The sequence below is a fragment of the Trachemys scripta genome, chromosome 2 (assembly GCF_013100865.1).
Source record: "Trachemys scripta elegans isolate TJP31775 chromosome 2, CAS_Tse_1.0, whole genome shotgun sequence".
Classification (NCBI taxonomy): domain Eukaryota; kingdom Metazoa; phylum Chordata; order Testudines; family Emydidae; genus Trachemys; species Trachemys scripta.
The window spans coordinates 102,843,311-102,867,073 of record NC_048299.1 but is presented as its reverse complement, the minus strand read 5'-3'; the positions used below and the strand labels follow the sequence as shown (position 1 = coordinate 102,867,073).

The following is a 23,763-nucleotide window of genomic DNA, read 5'->3' as shown; positions in this document are numbered from 1 at the left end:
GTTTGGACTGAGGTCCCTTCCAACCCTGATATTCTATGAGTCTAAATGAATTCTTTGTATTGGTCTTCACTGCAGAGGAGGTGAGGGAGATTCCCACACCTGAGCCATTCTTTTAAGGTGACAGATCTGAGGAACTGTCTCAGATTGAAATGTCAATAGAAAAGACTTTGCAATAAATTGTTAAATTTAACTATAATACATCACCAGTATCAGATGGTATTTACCCAAGTGTTCTGAAGAAACTCAGATATGAAATTGTAGAAATACTAACTATAGTATGTAACCTATTGCTCAAATAAGCCTCTGACCAAGATAATTGGAAGATAGTTCATGTAACACATTTTTTTTTAAAAACGTCTCCAGCAGCAACCCTGGCAATTATAGGATTACTAACCTACTAACCTCAGTACCAGGCAAATTGGTTGAAACTACAGTAAAGAACAGAATTATCAGACACACAGAGGAACACAATATGTTGGGGAAGAGCCAACATGGCTTTGGCAAAGGGAAATCTAACCTATTAGAATTCTTTGAGAGTGTCAACAAGCATGTGTACAAGGCTGATCTGATCTCTATAGTATACTTGGACTTTCAGAAAGCCTTCGACCAGGTCCCACACCAAAGGCTCTTAAGCAAAGTAGGCAATCATAGGATAAGAGGGAAGGTCCTCTCATGGATCAGTAACTGGTTATAAGATAGGAAATAAAGGATAGGAATATATGGTCAGTTTTCACAATAGAAAGAGGTAAATAGCAGCCTCCCCAAGGATCTGTACTGGGAACTGTGCTATTCAGCATATTCATAAATTATCTGGAAAAGGGGATGAACAGTGAGTTGGCAAAATTTACATACACTACAAAATTACTCAAGGTAGCTAAGTCCAAAGCTGACTGCAAGAGCTACAAAGGGATCTCACAAAACTGGGTGACTGGGCAACAAATGGCAGATGAAATTCAATGTTGAAAATGCACACTGAAAAATATAATCCCAACTATACATAAAATGACAGGGTCTAATTTAGCTGTTCTCACTCAAGAAAGAGATTTTGTAGTCATTGTGGAGAGTTCTCTGAAAACATTGGTTTATGTACAGCTGCAGTCAAAAATGCTAGCAGAATGGTAGAAACCATTAGGAAAGGGACAAATAATATGACAAAAAATATCGTAGTGCCACTATTTAAATCCCTGGTATGCCCACATCTTGAATATGTGCAGTTCTGGTCACTCCATCTTAGAATATGATAGAGGTCTATAAAATCATGAATGGTGTAAAGAAAGTGAATAAGGAAGTGTTATTTACCCCTTCACATAAAACAACACTATGGGTTATACAACAAAATTAATAGGCAGCAGGTTTAACATAAAGAAGTACTTTGTCACACAATGCACAGTCGACCTGTGGAACTTATTGCCAGGGGATGTTGTGAAGGCCAAAAGTATAATTGGGGCCAAAAAATAATTGAATAAGTTCATGGAGGATAGGCCCATCAATGGCTATTAGTCAAGATGGTAAGGGATGCAATCCCATGCTCTGAGTGTCCCTAAACCTCTGACTGCCAGAAGCTAGGACTGGACAACAGGGGATGGATCACTCAATAATTCCCTTGTTCCGTTAATGCCCTCTGAAGCTTCTGGAATTGGCCACTGTTGGAAGACAGGATACTGAGCTAGATGGACTATGGTCTGACCCAGTATGGCTGTTCTTATGTTCTTATTATTGCACAGCAACAAAACACAATATTTTCAGATATGAAATGAAGAATATCTAATCCAGATGAAATTGCCAGGGGATTTTAATGATCCAAATTAGAATTTGTTCAGGAAACCAGCATTAATACCCCTGATTGTTATGACATATGCACTGGGATCTTTAACATCCACAAGTTATCAGAACCTCAGGGTTACATCTTACCCAAACCAAAGGATCTCACGCAGCACGGTGTCTCTTAGCACCATGCTGAAGCATTGTTTCATAACTGACTCAGAAGGAGAGCACTATGTAATGAGTCACCATCGGCTCTTCCTGGATCATTTAAGTGATTTTGGAGAGCTCACATTTAAGTGCTCACCAATCCTGACTTTGCTTCCAGTTTGAACCTATAAGATTTCACATAGCACAATATGGCAGTGAAATTATCTAATTAAATAATAATTCTTGTTTGTGACATCATAGTAATCTCCTAGGACAATAATTATGATGTCCCACACAAAGATTGCAGAGTAACAATACCCATGGGAACCAGATGAACATCTATCATTGCCTTCAAAGATGTAGTTTCATATAAGGTCCTAAATAACTAAAGCAGCAAATCAAGCAACAAGGGAGAAAAAACTGGAAATACTATAAATTACTGTATGTTTGTATAAATTGTTTCTAACAAAGGGCCAGTTCTTAAATGCATGGCTTTGGTCCTTTGAATTATAATGTGGTACCACTCTCTACCACCCAAAGATGTGAGGTGTCTCTGTTCTATGACTTGATAATCAGTGCAGCTCCATTAACTCTATTTGAGAGCTTGGCTACACTTGCGAGTTACAGCGTAATAAAGGAGCTCTGGGCACATTAGCTCACTACACGTCCACACTGGCAAGGCACATAGAGCACTCTGACTCCACGGCTAGAGCGCTGCTGGTACTCCACCTCAGCGAGTGGAATACCATTTGCTGTGCCCCCGCTGGAGTGCCGCAGCACCAGTGTGAACGGGGTGTTGCATTACTGCACACTGATTGGCCTCTGGAAACATCCCATAATGCCCTTAAGTCAAGCGTCCACTCTTGTCTTTGTTTTGAATCACAGCAGGAATGAGGGTATGCCCTTTGAAAGCTCCATTTCTGAAAGCTGGCTGCTTATATGCCCTAGTTGTGAAAGCAACCATTACGGTGGAATGCTGTGAGTGGGGGGGAGAAGGGGTCTGCTGCTGTCTGAACTTACAAGACAGCATGCTGACATGCTCTCAGCCCCCCAAAAACCCACTCTTTCTCCCCCCACTTAGACACAACACACTCCCTGTTACACTCCACCCCACCTCCCCATTTGAAAAGCACGTTGCAGTCACTTGCATGCTGGGATAGCTGCCCATAATGCACTGCTCCCAATGCCGCTGCAAGTGCTGCAAATGTGGCCACGCCAGTGACCTTGCAGCTGTCAGTGTGGACAGACTGCAGCACTTTCCCTACTGCGCTCTACGAAGGCTGGTTTAACTCACAGCGCTCTACATCGGCAAGTGTAGCCATGCCCTGAGTTACACTGATTTAAACCAGCAGAGCATCTCACCTTTTTTCAAGTTTCTCCATGAGGTATCAGTGAGGTCTTTAAAGTTCAGATGAAAACACCACATGTGCCTTTACATCAAGAACAACCTTTATATAAAGTTTAATGAATACACTGGCATCTGAGATTCAGTAGTAGCTTGCAGTAAAAAACAATCTGCAGAGCTGTAGCTCCATTTTTTTTTTTACCTGTAGTTGGAAGCTTGTTGTTTGCTGAAAGCTTTTCCTCAACTGGTTGTTCTGCTTTGTACTGATTCTGAATAATTAACCATTTATCAAGTTGTAGAGCAGAGACACCTCACATCCTTGGTTGGGAGAGAGTGGGATCCCATTATAATTCAAAGAACCAAAGTCATGCATTTTACTTGTTAATGGCATGATTATATTTTTTCTTCTTCACAAGCAACTGGTAAAAAGCTACTCAGAGTCCGTTAATCATCCATATGAGCCTTCTGTATACCAAACAATTGTTCAGGTCTGACTTCTGAATAAGCACTCAGGCCCATGCATTCTATTTAAAGTGTTTCTGTTCAAAGCAGAGGCAGTGTCAGATGCTGCTCGGTTTAGCAACGGTCTTGTGATAGCTCTGAATGTCCCTCAGCATCAAATCTGCCTGCCCAAAAGTCAGGGCAATGTCACAAACACATTGAACATCTACTGTCTAGGTTGTATCTGTGGAGGCATGGTGGATACTGCACTTGAATGAAAAACCAACCTATCACTCTTGCACATAGTAATGTGGAGAGAATGCTCTTTAAACAGGTGCTATTGAGTTTGAAAAGTGAGAAGGAGAAGGGGTCTCTGCAGGAGGAAAGACATTTAAACAATATAAAATGCAATATATGTATAGCTATATTGAACACATACTGAAATAAGATGTATATAATTCACCTAATCAAGGAACTGTTTCTTAAACAGAATAATTAAGCTCTTTAACCCTTTAGAATTTGTGTAGTACTCCTCAACAATATTGCATCTGTAGGTATGTGTGGATGAGTATCATCTCAAGATACTAAACTTACCACCAACCCTTTATAATACTAAATAAGCATTTGGGCACATGTAATAGATATGATATATTTTGCAGAACTGTTTCTGAACTTCACTGCACAAGGATAAGGACTGGTGACTGCCTTCAATACTCATTGTGGGGTCTAATTTTCAAAGAACTTGGGTGAGCATAGAATATTTATTTACAAAGAAGACTTCTGAGTGAATACAGACAGGCTGAACACTAGACCTGGCCGCAAAATGAGTAAGGGGCCCATAAGCTGAAAATGCATAATTTTTGGGTGCAGGCACACCAGAGGGATTTTTAATAGATTCCAAGGCCAAAAGAGACCATTATGATCATCCCATCTGACCTCCTGTATAACAAAGGCCATAGAACTTCCACAAGATAATTCCTACAGAATATTTTTAAAAATTAAAAAATTGCCAGTGATGGAGAATCCACCAAGATCCTTTGTAAATTGTTCCAAGGGTGAATTATTCTCATTGTTAAAAAAAATGCCTTATTTCCAGTCTGAATTTGTCTACCTTCATCTTCCAGCCATTGGATAGTATTATATCTTTCTCTGATAGACTAAAGAACCCATTATTAAATATTTGTTTCCCATGTAGATATTTGCAGACTGTAAGCAAGTAACCCCTTAACCTTCTCTTTAAGCTAAATAGATGAGCTCCTTGAGTCTATCACTATAAGGCATGTTTTCTAATCCTTTCATCATTCTTATGGCTCTTCTCTGAACCCTTTCCAATTTATCAACATCTTTCTAACTGTTGATACCAGAACTGGACATAGTTTTCCAGCAGTCACACCAGAGCCAAACAGAGATAAAATTACCTCTTTACTCTTATTCAAGATTTCTTTGTTTATGCACCGCAGGACTGCATTAACTCTTTTGGCCATAGTGTCACATTGGGCACTCATGTTCAGTTGATTATCCACCACAACCCCCAAATCCTTTTCAGGGTCATTCCTTCCCAGGATATAATAATGGCTCACACTCTATGTTCCCAGATGTTTACATTTACACTTAGTTGCACTGCAATGCATATTGTTTGCTTGCGCACAGCTGACCAAGTTGACCAAGTGATCCAAATTGCTTGGAATCAGTGACCTACCCTATTCATTATTTGCCAATCCCCTAATTTTTGTGTCATCTGCAAACTTTGTCAGTGATGATTTTATGTTCTCTTCCAGGTCATTGATAAAAATATTAAATAGTGTGGGGACAAAAACCGACCCCACTGGAAACACACCCACTTGATGATGGTTTCCCATTTACAATTACAGACTACATCTCCGATGATGCACCAGAGGTGAGGAAGGCAGCTAAATCATGGAAGTACCTGGCCATTGTGAAGCATGGCAGACATGGTCTGGTTGAGGGGCCTGACTCATGAGGAAATCAATCTACAACTCCCATAAGGTACTGTGGAAAGATATCTGAATGGAAATCTTTTGGTTCTAGGGTGTTTGTTTTTGATGAAAAATCAAAATTTTCTACAGAAATTAGGCACTCTGCATGGAAAAAAAGTTTAATTAAAAGCCCAATTTTCTGCCAAAAATAGTTTAGAATGAAATTTTTTTACTAGCCCTACTTTTAATTAACTTAGGGTATGTCTACACTGCAATGTAAACCAGGATTCAAACTCAGGCTCAAGCCTAATCCCCTTTCCATCTACATGCTAACCCAGGGTTTGGACCCAGTGTCTCAGGACCCCACAGGGGGTAGGGTCTGAAACTGAGTCAAACCACGACCCAGGTTCAAGCCCTATTGCTTTGCAGTGAAGTTGCAGCCCTACTGGACTCGTGCTCTGGGAATCCTTCAAAAATATTTCACAATCCCAGGGGCTGACTTTGTTCTCTGCACACTCAAGTTTTCCCACACCACTAACAAAGGGAGGATTCAAGGAAGTCTGGGATATGGGTGGTTGGATTCGGGCTTTCTTAATGCAGTTTAGATGCTGGAGCCCTAGATTGGGACCCTGGGTTCAATAATTTTTAACTCGGGGTTACAAATGAATATAGATGCTCAAGTCCTAGGTTAACAAACCCTGGGTATGCTAACTTCATTTCTGCTAACCCTGGGCTTACATTTCAGTGTAGACATAGCCTTAAGTGGTTGTGAAAAATCCAGCCTTTGAAAGGGAGCTCTGGAATGCTAGGAATTTTTGCTGCCTGGTGACCCTGGGACTCTTGGGCACCTGTCCCAATACCTTCCCTCCCTTAAGCCTGGCAGTCCCAAGAACAGTGAAGGCATCTCTTGTCTGGCTGCTCTAGGCTCTGTTGGAACATGCTTTGAACAACATGTTTTATTTTAACAAAGTGAAACTTTAATATATGTGGAGATAAAATTAAGGGACAGACTCTGCTCCCTTACATTGAAAAGAACTTTCTTCAGCAAGAAGTAACATTTAAATCAATGAGACTATTCAGTAAATACAGCATCATTTAGTCATCCCATATATATGCAGAGTTCCTTAACTTTCCTCTGAAGTACCTAGTATTGGCCATTGTCAGCGACAGGATACTGAATGAGATGAAGCTTAGTTCAAATCACTATGTCAATCCGTTTATTCCTATTTCTGAATGAGAAAACATTGGAAAGAAACATTAGTAGATTTAAAATTACACTGAAAATACTGATTGTCAAGTGAAGTCTGGATGGTAGGTTACCACCGCCACACTCACCCTACAACAAAAATAAAAATAAACGCCTTTAAACTGACACTACCATGGCATGTTAACACTCACTCACCACCTCATGATCTTCCATCTGGACCTACACAGGCATCTAGGGACCTGCTGCAATTTGTGGCAGGCTGAATGGAGAATGTGGCTGGCCGGAGATGGTGATTTGCCAGCCTCTGTTCATTCCCTATCCTGGATCCCACTATAATTGTCTCTGGATCATTGAGAAAAATACAGGAGAGAGAAGAAAAACATAATTTTATCCTACACACCGAGCCCAAAGTTGCAGTCCCATTCACCCATGGATTTTGCCTTCATGTTTGCAGCAACTTTGGGCCTGCAACAGTGAACATGAACATTAATACATTTATTCAATGTTGCAAATGAGCTACTCAACTTTTGGAGTACCACATCATCCATAAAAGGGCAGTGGAGATTATGATAAAGAACAAACCTCCAGGAGGAAAGCAGCTTTCCAACTACATCATCATGCCCATCTGGAATTGCACAAGGACATAACTCCTTACAATGCATGTAGGGATAAGGCAGAACCAAGTACTAGAAGAAAACACCTAGAGTAGTATAACATAGTATGCCCACTACTAAGCCAAATGCCTGCTCTTACTACTGATTTCCTTGTAAAAGGCTATGTGGCCATACCCCTAACCGTACTAAAAATTTGTTACCATAGACTACTAGGTTGTTAAGGACTGTGTATGCAGCTGTTGGGCTAATTCCAGTGGTTTCTCTTCTGCCGCCACTCCCACACCCTTCTTCCTTTTTCCCCAGATACACCCTCCCAGTTCCAACACCCATATTCTCAGATGCTTCCTCCTTGAAACAGAAACACCTGACACAGTAGCCAATAGTGGGCTGACTGGAGACCTTCTCTATCTCTGACTAAAATCTTGCATCTTCTAGAACCAGGACTAGATGATGTGTGACTAATTCAGCTTAAGCATGTCATACTTAATTCTGCAAACAGGCAGCATGTGGCCATCTTTGATGTCATAGCCACAAGCCCATCCATTTCAACCCATCCTTTGATGTGCAGAAGCTCTGACTAAGATTTTCACAAGTGACTAATGATTTTGGATGTCCAACTGGAGACTGATCTTCAGAAAGTGCTGAACATCAACCCTATAATAATCAGGTCCTTTTAAAGTGTCTCAAGCTGAGCACCCAAAACATAAGGTACACAAAACCATTAGTCACTGGTGAATTCCCAGCACAGGACTCTGCAACTTCCCAAGCTATTAAAAATTTGCCTTGTGTCAATGGAATATGCCTTTTCGATATCAAATATTGCATGTTGTTCTATTTAAAATATTACATTGCGTTGAGTGCATAATATGTTACGGTAGCTAGTAACGTAAGTGTGATCCTCTGTGACTAACTTTCAAAGTACAGTAGTGTGAGAGAGTAATATGCACGTCCTTTTATGATTAAAAAGGATAGAAGCACAGACCTTAATGGGCTTAACCTTGAAAAGCCTAAGCCATAATGGAGCCAATATTGCACAAAAACAAGCATTTGTTTTCAGGGATTCTGTAGCCATAGTAGATTTAGTATGCGTATAAGTTCTGATAAAAATTACCTCGAGTCTATCAAGAACTGTTTCTGCAATCTCTTATTCATGCTGCCAAAATTAGTAATAATCTGCCACAGACTTTTAGGGTACCTGCTAATAACGCATTTAAAACAAAAAAATTAATTTAAACATTTGATTTAAACTCATCAAGGATATATAGAGGAATGATTTCCACTCTGCCTTTATCTAACTGTGGGTTTGCCTTTGCCACCCTTATTCCTACAGACCAGTATGTCATTTGGTGATTATAGCTATTGATTGAGAGTAACCTTCTTCCATTACCCTCCATTAATAATTAGCAGAATTGAAAATAACAATCCATAAGGCCTCAAGACATGCTTGTAATGAGATGTGACTCTCAATAGGTTGTCGTGTGGTGAATGATAAAGAAGTGAACTGAGTTCAGACCAAATTAAATGGCTCTTTTTAATGCTCCTTTTTGGCTTTACTGTATTTCCAATTGTGTGATCTTGCAATGTGCGGGCTGGAAACTGTGAAGGGGCTCACGACAAAAATGTGTAGACACCAGTTCACATACACATTAATATGTTAACTGTGAATAGCAGGGGCCAGTGTGGATGGACTCAATGAGTAAATTTTTTACCAAGAGGTTATGACACTTTCAAAGAGTCACCTAAAGGCAACCTGTCTGAGCAGCAGTAGTAGGGGGAGACAATAGCTGCCAATGGCCTTCCATCCATCTATGTTCAAACAATGAGCAACTGAGTTGTCCCATTGTTAACTGTCCAGATTAAACCCAAGGTCATGACAGACTCATGCAATTCCTAGCCCTGTGGCCTTTTGCATGCTACTGCATGAGGAGACCCTAAGCATCATCACACGTTTAATACAACAGCCTTGGATGAGTTGTCTGCAGGGATTGAAACCTGGATTTCTGGATCTAAAAGCATGCAACCCTACTGCCTCAGCTAAAATGGCACATCTCTGTGAATTCAAAGCAGCTATCAACCTATATGTGGTCCAGTCACATACCAAGGAAAGAGAGCTACATTGTGTAACCATGCACCACACAATCCCCCTGGCTCTGGAAGCTTGTGTTAGATCAGGTATAATTGAGGCAACATTCATTTTATTCATATCTTCATTTAGAGCAGTTGTTATGCAATTCAAAAGTCTGAGTAATAGCAGAATTGGACAAAAATATACGAAGTAAGAAACAACATTATTACTTGTTCTTTTACATCTTTTACATCTTCTGTCCTTGAAATTATCTTTCTGTTCCTGACCATATTACCCAAATTGTAGGTATTACTTTTCTCTGTTTCTTTCTTCATTTTCCCTATTAAAAACAGCTAAATAAAATATATATTCATTTGGTAAATGTGGCTTTTAGAGGTACATTTGCAGTAGGAAATACTTATTTAAAGGATAGGAATTCTAGGCATGTGGTGCTTGGAGCAATTTGAAATTACTGGAGTGCTACTGATTTATAAATTAGTACTTGTAAGTGGCTCAAACAGAATCTTTGTGGTTCAATATAACTCTTGTTAAATTGGCTATTTGAAGAGAATAAACACTGGAAATTGAAAGAGAACATTGCCTATTTCTTGTAGATAGGTCTCTTGGAAGTTAGCTGTCCTATAACATTTATTTAACAAAGGGAAAAGGATGCCTGCATGCTTAGTTTAAAATCAGTTTTTGTGCTTTGATAATTGTACAGCACTCATAAGTGGGTCAAAGACGTGCCATAATATGTTCTTGAAAAGGTTTAAATGGCCAGTCTCACATTCACTGCTAGAAAATAAAATGCATTTAGGCCAAACTATGCACTAAATATGTGATAAACAGTTAAATTATTTAAAGATTTTTAAAAATAATAAATCTAAACCAAACTGAGGCAGATTTTCACCCTCAATTCCACTCCCTATGCACTGCACAGGATTTGCCCCAACGTGAAGACAAAGGTCTGTGTGGGTATATCAGCCTACCTTTGTGCATGCAGTTGCCACAGTTCCATGTGCAAATCATGCATTTGCACATGCAAATTAGTATTCAGACTCATTTCCTCATGCAAATATCTAACTTGTTTGTGCAGTCACATTAACTGCATGTGTCAATATGGGTGCACAAATATATATATAAAATGTATGCTGTTGTTATGTCCAACTTTATGGAATTCTCTCTCCCTCTCAGGTATCTTCACTGCCTGTTTTTGAGTTCAGATCCATTCCCTCTACCAACCTCTTTATTCCTTTGTACAGACTCTCTGATAGTGACAATAACAAGTCATGCTCAGGTCAGGACTCTTCATGCAAATATCTTATTCTGAGTGTTAGATTTTACTTTTGTGCTATTTTTTCCCCTCTTGCTAAACTTGGTAGTTTTATTTTGTCTCTATGACATGATTTTATCATCTATTTCAGGCAATTGATTTACAGTCAGTTAGGGTATTTATGCTTCAGATAAGAAGAAACAACCTCCTGGGTGAGCATAAGTTAACTTGTATTGTTTTCAAGGTATTTTTAAATTGAACAGTTTTGATTGTTCAACTTATTACAGTTTTTAATTCATATGGTTTACATTTCACAAGTTTTGCATTTGTAAATATGAGATGCAAAATTTGGCAATTTTGGATCATTTCCACCTAAAAAGCCTTCCCTTCTTAAATGAAGAGGAAGGTAATCACCCACAACAATTTAGACCACATTGGTTTGAAACTTGACCAACATATGCCCAGATTTACAAAACTTTTGGGGAACTTTGGGCTGAATTTCAATGTAATCTGGGTGGAGATTCAAGCAAACTTGTCCTGTGTTCTGAGTATATAATGCACCCTGAAACTTGGTATGTTTTACATGACCTCGCCTCTACCTTGGTCCTTGCCATCCAGTCTAAGGAAATTTCACCTCTCTGCCTTGGCATGTAGGTCTCAAATAGCCTGATTGGTTTTGTCATTTGTCCCTTCCTTTGGACTTGCTGGGAAGGATAAATGATTAACTTGTTTTATCATTTTATGGATTTATTGATGGTAGAGCTGTTTTCTCCTCAGCCATCTCTCTTGCTTTCTTAATGAAAAGAAAACAAAACAAAACAGTGCTTGGTTTTATTTGCTTCAGATTGTGCAACACCTTGGGGACCTAATGTTTTAACAAATTACATAGGTGTCAATATATTTTCATCAGTTCAGAAAGTGTGTCATGTTCATGGCTTTTCTTCTCCCTAGTTTGAAGAATGCAAAGCAATGAAAGTATGCTAAACACCAAGAAAGCAATGCACATACTAGGAAACTGTGTGTGTGTGTTTTGTAGTGACTGAGAAAGGAGACATATTTGAAACTCTGAGGGCTGCAAGGATACTTGCAAGGAATGCATGTCTTTGAGTTGCTCTGGGTTATTGGTGTAAATGTTTTGTAACTATCATGTAACTTGTATAATTATCCAAATTTTATGAGACACACAGCTGGTGTGTTACTAATAGAAAGACTCCATTGATATCAAGGCTTTGGTTCACACAATAGAGCACTTCTGTGAAAAGAGCAAATATTTCTGTACTCATTACACTTGGTTATATGCACTCCTTCCCCACAATCTTGACCCTGGCCTCTGTACAGATCCCATAGACACTCTCTCCCAGGATCTCTTCTTCAGCCCCTCCTTGCACCTCTCTAGAAGCAGCACATTCCCCTAGGACAGGGGTTCTCAAACAGGGGGTCGGGACCCCTCAGGGGGTCATGAGGTTACTACATGGGGGGGCCGCGAGCTGTCAACCTCCACCCCAAACCCCGCTTTGCTTCCAGCATTTATAATGATGTTAAATATATAAAAAGTGTTTTTAATTTATAAGGGGGGGGAGTTGCACTCAGCGGCTTGCTATGTGAAAGGGGTCACCGGTACAAAAGTTTGAGAGCCACTGCCCTAGGACATTCAGCAACTCCGGTGCAGATGTGTGATTGATTTGTTTAATGGGTCAGTGAAAGCATAAGAGATACCATTCCTCTGGGGTCAGAGGCCTGCAGCTGGCTGGCTGGCCAATTATCCCCATCTGCTGCACCTCAGAAAAAAAGAAGGAACTTAATTGGCTGATCCTCATAAAAGAGAGCAGCAGGAAATGGAGGGGGGAGATGGCAATACCCTCCAGAAAGCTGAGGGGCCTGGGGCTGTGCACCCAATGGATTGCTACTGGAACTACTGCAAAGAGGAAACCAGAAACCAAATGGACAGAAGGGAGATTGTGTGATGTCCTTTGTTACTGAGGCTCTGAGGAAAGAGCCAGGAAATTTTGGTTTGCTGAACTTACTGGTGTGAGGGACAGATTTGGCCTGCGCAGACTTTGAGGGAAGAGCCTGTGAGGTTTTTATTTGTTTTGTTAAGGAGGCTTGAAATAACAACAACCAACCCTGCTGGAAACAGCTTCCCTGGATTGTGTGAGAGAATTTCAGGCAGAACTAACCCACGGAATGAGCTGGCTCAGCAAGAGTGAAACCTGGTTTTGTAGGAGGAGGGTGCTCCAAGATAGGGTAGATTCTTGAGAAAGGAGCTCAAAGGATTGGGGCCCAAGCTTCTTTTACTTAGGATTGTAAAATCCTGATAAAAATGTCTGCAGCACTTTCCTTAATTTAATAACTACATATTGTAAGACTCTGCTTAGAACAGGGGGGAAAAAAACCATCTCCCTGTGGGAGTGTGCTAATTATCATGGGGAATACTAGGAAAAGAATTACCAACAGGCTCTTAAACTGAGCCTGTGATTGATAGTGGAATAGGTTGATTGTTCTGAATTCTAAATGCATAATTAGAGAAAGCTCACCCTGGCAGCTATTAATGTTATTTTTAAACCTGGCAAATATAGATCAGAAGCCAAATGCAAATACTTTTGAAGGCCTGTTATTGTGCATGCAAGTCTGAAACATATCTGGGAATTCTCAGTCAGGACATTTTAAACATCACCTCAGTGAGATTTTAAAAATCACAGTACTGATTAAATGGAATTTGACAAAGCCCTGGACTAATGCACAGTATTTGATGCCTTCCTGAACCTCTCTGCAAATGCCAAAGAACAATCTCTTTCAGTGTCTGAATGAGGAAGTTATCCTAGCCAAATTAATGCAACACAACCTACAGAGTATTACCCCTATGACAATATTGGCCTGAGGGTATAGTACATTCCTACAAATGCCTTTTTGCTCTGGTAAATCTCAGCTCCTGGAGCCAAAGTTTTAACAGACTGCAATATTATGTCTGCCTGCTCAGAGTTCTGTTTTGATATGATATCCACAAACATATCAAGTTTACCCCAGAAGGGACATTTTTATATTTAAGAAACATTGACTTTGGAAGGGACATATTTTCAAAGTGGATCATACATAAATCCAACTATATAACTGCATTAAGATATTCCACTAGCAGTAGGCTTAATGTGAACAGAACTTCCAGATCTGCTTTGAAAGCTTACCCTCAAGTGTCAATGGCCAAAGGAGAACCCTGAACAATGGAAATGGTTGGGCAAGGGCAGCTGCCAGCCATTATAGGGATGCACATTTATTCTACATTTTACAATGTAACTTTCACAAGAATATCTTGGGGGGGGGGGAATATTGGCGGAGGGGGGATTAGGAGAACTGGGGAAAACATACAGCAAACCAACCATCCAAAATATTTGTTTTATTTTAAAAAAAGTTTGCATACCCTTGGGACTACATCTTAAGGAGAAAAGGAGCTTCTGAAGGGAAACAATACATTGTCAGATATGGATCAAAGAAAGTGATGGGGTAGCTAGCTCACTACTGGGCAGAGACAGGTCGGTTCAAGAGAACTAAAGAACACTATAACAGGGGTTTGGAGAGCATTGTTCTGAAGAAAGTGTTCCTTGGACCAGATTGATAGCCCGAGCATTTTTGACATTCAGGCATCTAACAAAGTTGGCTAGATTTGAATGGGAGTTGCTGAGTGCACTCATTTAGGTGCTTAAATGGGAGCTGAGCCCTTTTGAAAATCTGGCCTTTCAGTTTCAGAAAAAAAAAGGCAAAAAACAACCAACAACAGCAGCTTACAAAGCAATGCATAAATAGTATCCCCTAACACTGCTTCAGTTGTAAGTGGCAAATGTACTTCTGTAGTATTCACAACTCCCTTTCTTTGCTTTCTGTGAACAGTCATGAGAATAAAGTTTGAATGAAGACAAACTGTTCCAAATACTTGTGCAAGAAGTGTCTGTGAAGCATCTTGAAAGTTGAGATTTTCAAATAACCAGAGAATTTATTCTTTCACTTTCTAATTCTGGACAGAGTCTACACAACCGGTCACAGAATATTTTTAAGCTACATCTTCTATCTTAATTTAACACATCATGTCCTTGATCCTGTAAACATTGGCTTCAATGGGTTTACTTGCATGGGTGAAGATTTGCATAACCACATAAGTGGGTAGAAAGGCTAATCTAATTAATAGAGCACCCGACTGAGGTTCTCATGATGCCAGTTCAATTCTTCACTAAACAGACTTCTTGTGTGAAATCTTGGGCAACTCATTTGATTTTTCCCTCTCAGTTTCCCATATATAAAAAGGAGACAATACTTGCCTGTCTCATAGGGGAGTTGTGATGCTGAAACCCCTCAATGACTGTGAGGTGCTTACATAATATAGTGATGAGAGTTGTATAAGTACCTATAAATAATAATGTCAGGACTGTCTGTGATGGGGTGGACTAGGTCTGGAGTTCCTCTATTGGAGGCCTCATGGGCCTGTCTCATCCCACCTCAGAAAAGAGTAGAGGAAAAGTCCTCCAAACAGCCTAGAATGGCTGCAGGGGAGCAGTCCATCAGAGGAGCAACTGGAGTGATCAATCAGGGCCAGAATGGTCATATAAAAAAAAAAGTAGCATAGGCAGAGCAGTCACTTGTTGCCTGGAGCTCAAAGAAGGAGGACTGGGTGCCTGACTGGCTGGAAGAGCAGAAGGACCAAGGACTGGTCAGTGTGGGCAGGCTGAGCACAGGGGACTGAGCCCAGAACCTAGCCAGACCAGGTGTGAGTATTGTGCTGGGTCCTACTGGTCTGGTTGAGGATGGAGCCCAGGCGAGGACTGCTGAAAGGACACCAACCAAGGGTGCTGAGATGGGCCCCTGTTTGGCTGTTAAAGAAGGCAATACCTCTGGGGAGGAAGCTACAACCCCATACCAAAGCCATGAGAAAGAACTTGAGACTGTATATCCCAGAAGGGGAGACAGCTGCATGACTTGGCCAGAGGCCTGAGTCACTGAAGACCTGCTGAAAAAACCATCACCCGGGGGAGGGGGCGCTCGCAAGAGGCAGAGACCACTCCATTGTAAGAACTGAAAGAAAAGCAGGCTCACACCCAACCAGAAAGGGGGTGCCCATGGAAGATGGGTGCCACCCCCTTCAAAACTGAGGGAGTGCAGGAATGTATTGGCCAGAAGGGGGCAATCGCAAAAGGCGGGTGCTGAAGCCGTTACACTGGATTCTTTGAATAATTTGACATCTGGAAAGATCTTATTATACATATAAAAAAAACCCTATCCAGATAAAACACAAGTTTTAAGTCATATGGTACTGTATGCTATTATTGTGTAACTGAACATTTTAAATGATAATTTGTTGTACTCAGCTCTTTGCCTCATAGCTTGGTTGACAATAGTGAATTGTTTAATGATTTTATGAGTGACTGGTCTGGGAGCTTTTCTTTGGCTTTTTTAAATGCTCTTTATTGCAGCATGGTGACATTCATAAATATGAGGCTTGTCCTTTAATAATGTCATTATTGGCATTGATACTAAACATTTGATTAATTATGGTTTTAATGTAAATATACCCAGTGGCTTATGTAATAGCCCCCAGGATTTTATAAATCTAAAAAGAAATCCATTTAAAATAGCAACTGGATTTCAAATAAACGTAAGTGTTCATAGCCTGATGATGATATATTCTAGAGTTCAAACTTTTTTACAGATTACAGTAGTGTTATTGTACATACCACCCCCACAGATTTGATTTGAAGAATAAGGTAATTATGAGACATCAGCTAGACACATATGTGCCTATTGGAAATAAACTGAGTAATTAGAAATAGATGCATAGCAGCAATGATTTATCAAACTATATTGAAAAGAGCCGCATACTGCTACATTTTCCTTTTCGTAGAAAATTGAAGGAAAAAAATCAAAACTTGGGCATCCATTGTACAGGGGCCAACTGTAGTCCAGTCAAGCATCATGACAGGAAAAGTTACATCTGTTAGTGAAATGCTAAGTAATCATTTTTTGGGGCGCGGGGGGTTCTTCATGAAGTTTATGTGAGTAATTTGATTTCTAATGGGAAAAAAATTAAAAAATACTCAATCAATCCTCATACCAAAACTTTGTTTTTTGTTCAGTTCACTGACTTTTTTTATAGTCAAATGTTGTCTTTTACAATTTTTAGCAAACCTGTAAAAAAAATTGTTTATATTTCCTAAGATATTACTGTTGGTTTGACTAGTTCTAAATTGAACTGCCATCTGCTAGAAGGTCATGGATAAAATTGATAGGCACTAGATGTTCACCTCCTTTGGGCAGCTATGGAAATGTCACCATCAGTGAAAGTACTATATAAAAATAAAACCCCACTACCCCTTTTATAAACCCATTTTCCTTTATATTCCTAGAGTTTTGCAAATGCACAGCGGTTAGTTAAAACAGTATTTACTGTTAGTAAAAACAGTACAAGTAGTAATTATTACTCTATTTAGTCTGTAGATTGTATCTAAACCTGAAGTTGTGCTACCATGGGAGAATGGCCACCACCATGACTGTTAATCTGTCCAATGGAATAACAAATTGCGACTTTCAATGAATAGTCATGATGTTCATTATTCAAATAATTGTCTTGTCATAGAAAAACATGAAATCTATTCACCTCAAACCACCCGAAGATGCTTTTTTCTTTAATTTGTCCTCACAGTAAGCTAATATTTGAAGTGAATTCAGATAAAATTTCAATTGAAGAGTGATAGATCCTCAAAGGTATTAAAGCTCCAAACTTCCACTGAAATACCTTTTGAAGATCTGTGTCTTGGCCCCTATGCATGTATTTAGGCTTCCACAAGTTTACCTTTAAATATCTGAGCCTTTGTGCCTCAGTTCCCCATCTGTACATGGGGATAATAAAACTTCCCTACCCTAAACAGCTGTTGTGAAGAGTAATGGTCTTTAATGCATATGATACATTGCATTACTATGCTGATGAAAAGCCTCTAATAAAAAGCAAAACCCAATAAAATACATTTCAATTTTACCAAGCAAATACATGTCTTATCTGAGTGAATGTAGGATATTCCAGGGCAATAGGCAGGATAATTGCAGAGAATATTTGTAGCTGTTTAAGTCCCTCTTCAGCTGAGTAATTCTGTTCTTTGATCACCGGAAGAAGATAGCTAGTATTTTTGAAGAAAGCAGTTACCTTGCTAACCACTGTAAAACAAGGAAGGGGTGGCTGGTACCTTTAAATGAGCCAAATGTTTCCAAAAGCAGAGACATCATTTAAATTGGGTAAAGTTCCAAGTAGTTCAAGTGGCAGAGTACTTTTCTCACTCCGTGTGTCACCACTGGTAGGAGTCTCTTCCCTAGATCCCTGACATAGGGCACAGGTCACGGTGGTGCAGAGATGCAAAGGTGGTTTCTGCACTCCTCTGATCCTGATCCCAGTCTGAACCAAGCTGCCTGCTGGCATCAGTCAGCTGCTCTGGGAATCTGCTCAAAGAGTATGTCGACACTTGGAGTGGGTGGTGTAAATTCTAGCTCAGGAAGACATACCTGCACTGATCAAACTACTTGTAGTGGTACGAGCAGAAAGAGGGGCTACCTGCTGCCCTGAATACATACCTGTCTTAGACACTAGGCATTTACTCAGGGTGACTTACCCCTCCTGCTGCTCATGCTGCCACAGCTACACTGTGATCCTAGCTGGATCAGAGCTAGCATAGATTCGTCTCCTTGAGTTGGAATTTACACTGCCAGCTCAACATGTAGACGAACCCCAAATTATGCTGACTGCCACCAGTCTCAAGGGTGCAATATGGCAGTCCTGGATCACTGGGATATGTGTAAGGAAGACCCAGCCATGTTCCATATATTAGCAGTAGAGACTGGACATCGGGATCTGAATCTGTAGAGAAAGGTAAATGTTGCATCACACCCTAGGATCTGGGCAATCAAACTAAGATCTGTTCCTGTTTTGCTTGTATATGTTTCCTTATTGGCAACAAAAGAGAAATTTCTCAACTTTACCTTCAGGGAAGGTGATTTATTTTCGTTTCTCTAGGTGAGATGGCCTATCAGGAAAGCTTATTACATAAGGAATGCTTAACTCAATGTTTCTGGTAGCATCTCATTATTTGTATTAGGGCAGTGCCTGGGGGCCCAATCTCAGTCAGGGCCTCTCTGTGCTAGGCACTGTATACATAGTACGAGAGAGTCCTTGCCTCAAGTATCTTGACATCTAAGAGGGAGATTTCCAAAGGCACAAAGGGCAGTTAAGTGCACAAATCTCATGGAAAGTCAATAAGATTTGGGTACCTAGCTCCCATTTTTGCCTTGGAAAATCTCCTAAATAGACACAAGATGGAAGAAAGATATCATCTCCATTTTCCAAATGGGGCCTGAGGCAAAGGGATTAAATGGCTTCCCCAGGGTCACACTGCCAGTTTATGACTGACAAAGGAATCTGGATCTCCTGAGTCCCTGTCCAGGGCCTTAACCAAAAGACTCTCTATTTTGTTTTAATTCTTTCCTTTGCCTTGCCAACTTTACATTGTAATCCTGGGGGAGGGGGAGAACACACATTTGATGTTGCCTTAGGCTTTTCTCTCTTCCTCAGCACATAATTAATTCTTAGGAAACCAGCAATGATAGGCCTGTCTTTGTGTCCTAAGTGTGGACAGCAGGGCTAGCTAGGGAGTGGTAAGTCTTTTCAATAGCTGGGTATTTTTCAGATAATTATTGTGGAGCAAATAAAATTGCAATAAATTGATTTTTCCAGCAAGACATAGGGTAATGCTGACCTTTCAAGTCTACCTAAAATGCATCCATGCTGGTGGTTTGCAAGATCACTGTCTTTGTCTCTCAGGGTTTGTATGTGAGCATGTTGATCTATAAATTCCTTCCTCATAATAGCCATATTGTTTATTACTTCAGAGTTTTCTTTCTGCTACGCTGGTTCTTATAATAAGCTCCCCTAGAGATTTTTGAAACATGGAAAAAGTCTAACCTTGTTTTGTCCAGCTGTTCAGACAAATTAGTCATGCTAGCTCTGGTTTCTGGATAATTTTGAACTGCATGTTGAGAGATCATTATATGAAAGAAAATGTGCTCCTGATCCCAGACCAGCTTGTGGGGGCGGGGGAGAGGAAGGTGTAATCAAAGATGGTATCCTGTGACCCTGAATCAACTCTATTATGGAGATTTTACACTAAGCTCCACAGCTGCTAGGGGCATTCAGACATCAGGACCACCAGAAGATTTAGTAGCAGAGAGACTGTGAAATGGACTAATCAGCAGATCTAAAGTACTGAAGTTTAGAATCTCAAAAGGAATGCCTAACTCTATGGCATCCTGTTGTCCAGGCACACATACCAGCCAGCCTCCAAAATGCCTGACTTGCTCATCCCTGGCTCTCATTTCTTCAGGTTAGGGGTGCTCTGAGCACACCTACCACATCAGGCTTTGCTGCAAGAGAGGCAGGGGAACCCCCTGTTTGAGAATTCTATGGGGGCTTTGGCATGAGCCAGGGCTCTGAGCAACTCATTAGCTGGGGTGGCTTTGTGCATGCCCACTGATGGAATCTTGGTGCCTATGTGGATTTAGGTGACTACTGACTTGGCTGCAGCTGAGTGGTTTTGTGAATGTCATTGGCACCTAAATGTTGGACATAGGTTCCTAAGTCCCTTTGTGAATCTATCCCTCAGTGCTTGAGAATTTACACTTTTTCTATTCAGGTATAAAGTGACCCCTTAAATGGCTGATAAAGAAATAGAATAGAGAAACTGTACTAGAAATATCTATGTATTATTACCCACAGACAGACTTCAGTTTCAAACACTGCCACCCACAAATTATTAATCATTCCTAAGTGTGAAATATGATATTCAAATAATTGCACAAAGCCATTGTGGCCATAGAGAAGAAGCCACTGGAGCACTGCTTCAGGACCAGATGGTCTAGCCACTCCAATGACAATGTGAAGAAGTGAGGGGGAGGGCTAGGGAAGGAGATTAGATTAGGAGAGAAGTGGTAGAAAGTAGAGAGCAACAGAAGGAAGATCTATATATCTGGATTCTGTGGTAATAACTCAATCTCTTGGTTATAGGGAATGTACAGCTCTCTTAACATCAAATTCTGCAGCACAAATAAAGTCCACAGAAGGCCATAAATGGAGCAGAACTGGCACAGTTCAACTCTGTGGGGAGTATATGCATCATGGAGTTCATCTCTGCACTCTGTGATAGCAGAGTGGGGCCTGTGAATACATCACTGGGTGAATCCAACACACCTGTCTCCCATGCACACACTTATGCAGGGGATTCCAGCAACCCTAGAACCCCACTCTTGCTCCACTTCCCAGTGAGGAGGATTCCATCCCATGGGCCCTGCACAGCCTATTCACCTTGGCTGTGTGCTAAGGAGAGTGTTTTGCCATTAAGCTTCATTCCCATAGTTTATGACAGCATCAGAGCCCCTCAATGAAAGAATAGCTCCATAATTCACACCTGCCTGTTATTTATTCTAAACACACAGTTAGTTCAAGCTGATTTGGCCTTTATCCAAAAAAGTACTAAACTAGAAAACTTACCTTTACAGGACTGTGACACAGAACTGACAGACAAGGCTATGAGGGGAAAATATCCGAAAGTCTTGGACATTAAAACCAAAAGGTTCACATAGGCCTCTGGTATATCAGATGAGATGTACCAGCAGATATATTTTAAGGTGTTACTGCAAGCAGTTACCTGTAAATGCTTTCTACTGCACCTATTTTCATAAAAGTAAGAGTCTGCAGAGACTATACTCTTTGCAGTGAAGGGATTTGCCTTAGGGCTTGCTTACATGGGGTGTTTTCCCCACCAGAGCAAGCCACTAATGCATACTGGATAAATTGACCTGCACCAGCATGGCTTACTCTACTTTGAAACCAAAGCACTTCAGTGCAAGTCACTTTTTACATGAGTGTGGCAGGTGTATACTAGGGGGTTAGCGTAGTGTCCTAAATCTCAGCATACACAAGACACACATGGGATAGCGAGTCCTTCCTCTGTTTCCTCTGTCTTTCCTTCCTCCATGGCGGCATTTCCAATTCAAAACACTTTGGGTTTGATTTTTGCACTGGAAAGTCAAGTTTCCTTTGAAAAAACTGCTTATTTTCTGACCAGCTTAAGTTCAAATCCATATAACTTTTGAATAACTGGGTTTTTGTGTCTATGAATATTTTGGGAATAGCTGTTTCATATGAACTCTTCTTTTTGGCCCTGATTGAGGAAAGCACCTGAGCATGTGCTTAACTTTAAGTATGTGCTCAGGTCATATCAGTCAGTGGGAATTAAACGTGCATAAGTGCTTTCCTGAATCAAGAATATGTGCACAAACAAGAGTACTCCTCATTGATTCTTACCAATTAATCATCCTCTTAGGTAAATATTCACGTTGTCCAATCAGGGAGAAGAAAAATAACTCTCAGGGTATGTGAGCAATTACCCACCACATATAATAAATATTCAAAACATAAAAATTCAGACAACCCATAGGCTGACAATTATTTCCTCCAAACTACCAACTGAATGATTATGTATAACAAATACCCTTACAGAAAAAGGGTTGCATTTATAATTAATATTATTCACAATGAATAATTCAGCCAGCTCTAATTTCAATGTAGTGCTGATTCAGTCCTGGCATATCTGATGCTCCGTGTAATACGTATTGGCTTTGTTGGTTTACTTTTTCATGGCACAATAGGTGAGACTGGGATTGGCTTGACATTGACTAATAATTTTGCTCTTCTTTAAATGTAAAAGTTTCTGGCATCAACCTATGTCCAACAGTCATTCCTCAGCTTATTTAACTTCACCCACAGGAATCACTGTTTTCTTAGAATTTGATCTTTAAAGTGTAAATATGTTTTCCTCATAGGAAAAAATCACCACCACAACATGAAGAAAAAGATCTGCTTATCAAAGGATATGCCATCAAAGGGGAAAGTCACCAATATGCCATTGCTTGAAAATCTGCCAATACTCTTTGAGGAAAGAGATAAAAGGATGCTAAGTGGAGAAAAATGTCAGAGAAATTATTTTTAACATGTGACCATTGCCAAGTTTCACTTCAAAAACAGGTCTGAGTTGAGAAGCATCCCTACGTGGTGTGGAAATTCATATTGTTTTGTCATTATTGAAAATCCAGTTGAGTGTCCTAACTCTGTAGTATCAACATGCAATTTTAATATAAATATCAAATGAAACTTGGAGTCAAGTTTCTACTCAGCTACAATAAATACATAAGATTTACATTCTTTTTGTTTCCTTAATTAAAAAGCCCTATGTTTTTCTACAACCATTATCTAAAATTCTAAAAGTGTTAGTGACATATTTTGGACTATTATCATAGAATATATTTTGCATACTTTGTATTTTTAAAGGCTTTTTTTCACCATGGAGAGAGGAAAGAAATTATATCTGAGTATCAGTTCAGGCAGTCAACTCCCATATAACTTACTCAGAAAAAACTCCCATTTGAATCTGACTGCAAACTTGAACCACGTAAATTTTGATGCCCAGAAATGGAAATAAGTAGCTGATTTCCCAGAAACCTCTTGTGCGATGTAGCTACTTGCAGCAGTTTAGGATACACTGAATTGACAAATAGGTATGAGCTTGTGATACAAAATAATTTACCCAGGGCCCAGTACTATCTGTTTACATTAGGTACTTCTGTGCACATCATACTTTTTATTATATTTATCTTCACAATCTCCTTTTCCAGAAGGGAAATATCATTTTTCAGAGAGGGAACTAAGGCACAAAGAAACTTTCCCAAGATCGCGGAAAGTCTGTGGTGCAGCAGGGACTCAAACAGTGATTGCCCAAGTCCTGGGCTGGCTCTCTAACCTCTGAACCACTCTTCCTCTGACTATTGATACTCAATGGTGTAATCCACTACACACTGATTTGTACTTTATTACATATTCCATTAGAACTATGGAACT

The 23,763-nt window shown here is 40.1% G+C and overlaps 1 long non-coding RNA gene across 1 annotated transcript in view; it reads left to right on the top strand.

Moving 5' to 3' along the window:
- The window catches only part of LOC117871570, a 25,961-nt gene extending 3,047 nt beyond the window's left edge, over positions 1-22,914 (top strand). The window contains exons 2-3 of the long non-coding RNA XR_004644284.1: positions 5,569-5,704; positions 22,692-22,914. This is a non-coding gene — a long non-coding RNA (uncharacterized LOC117871570). The remainder of the gene's footprint in view (positions 1-5,568; positions 5,705-22,691) is intronic.
- Positions 22,915-23,763: the final 849 nt, after the last annotated feature.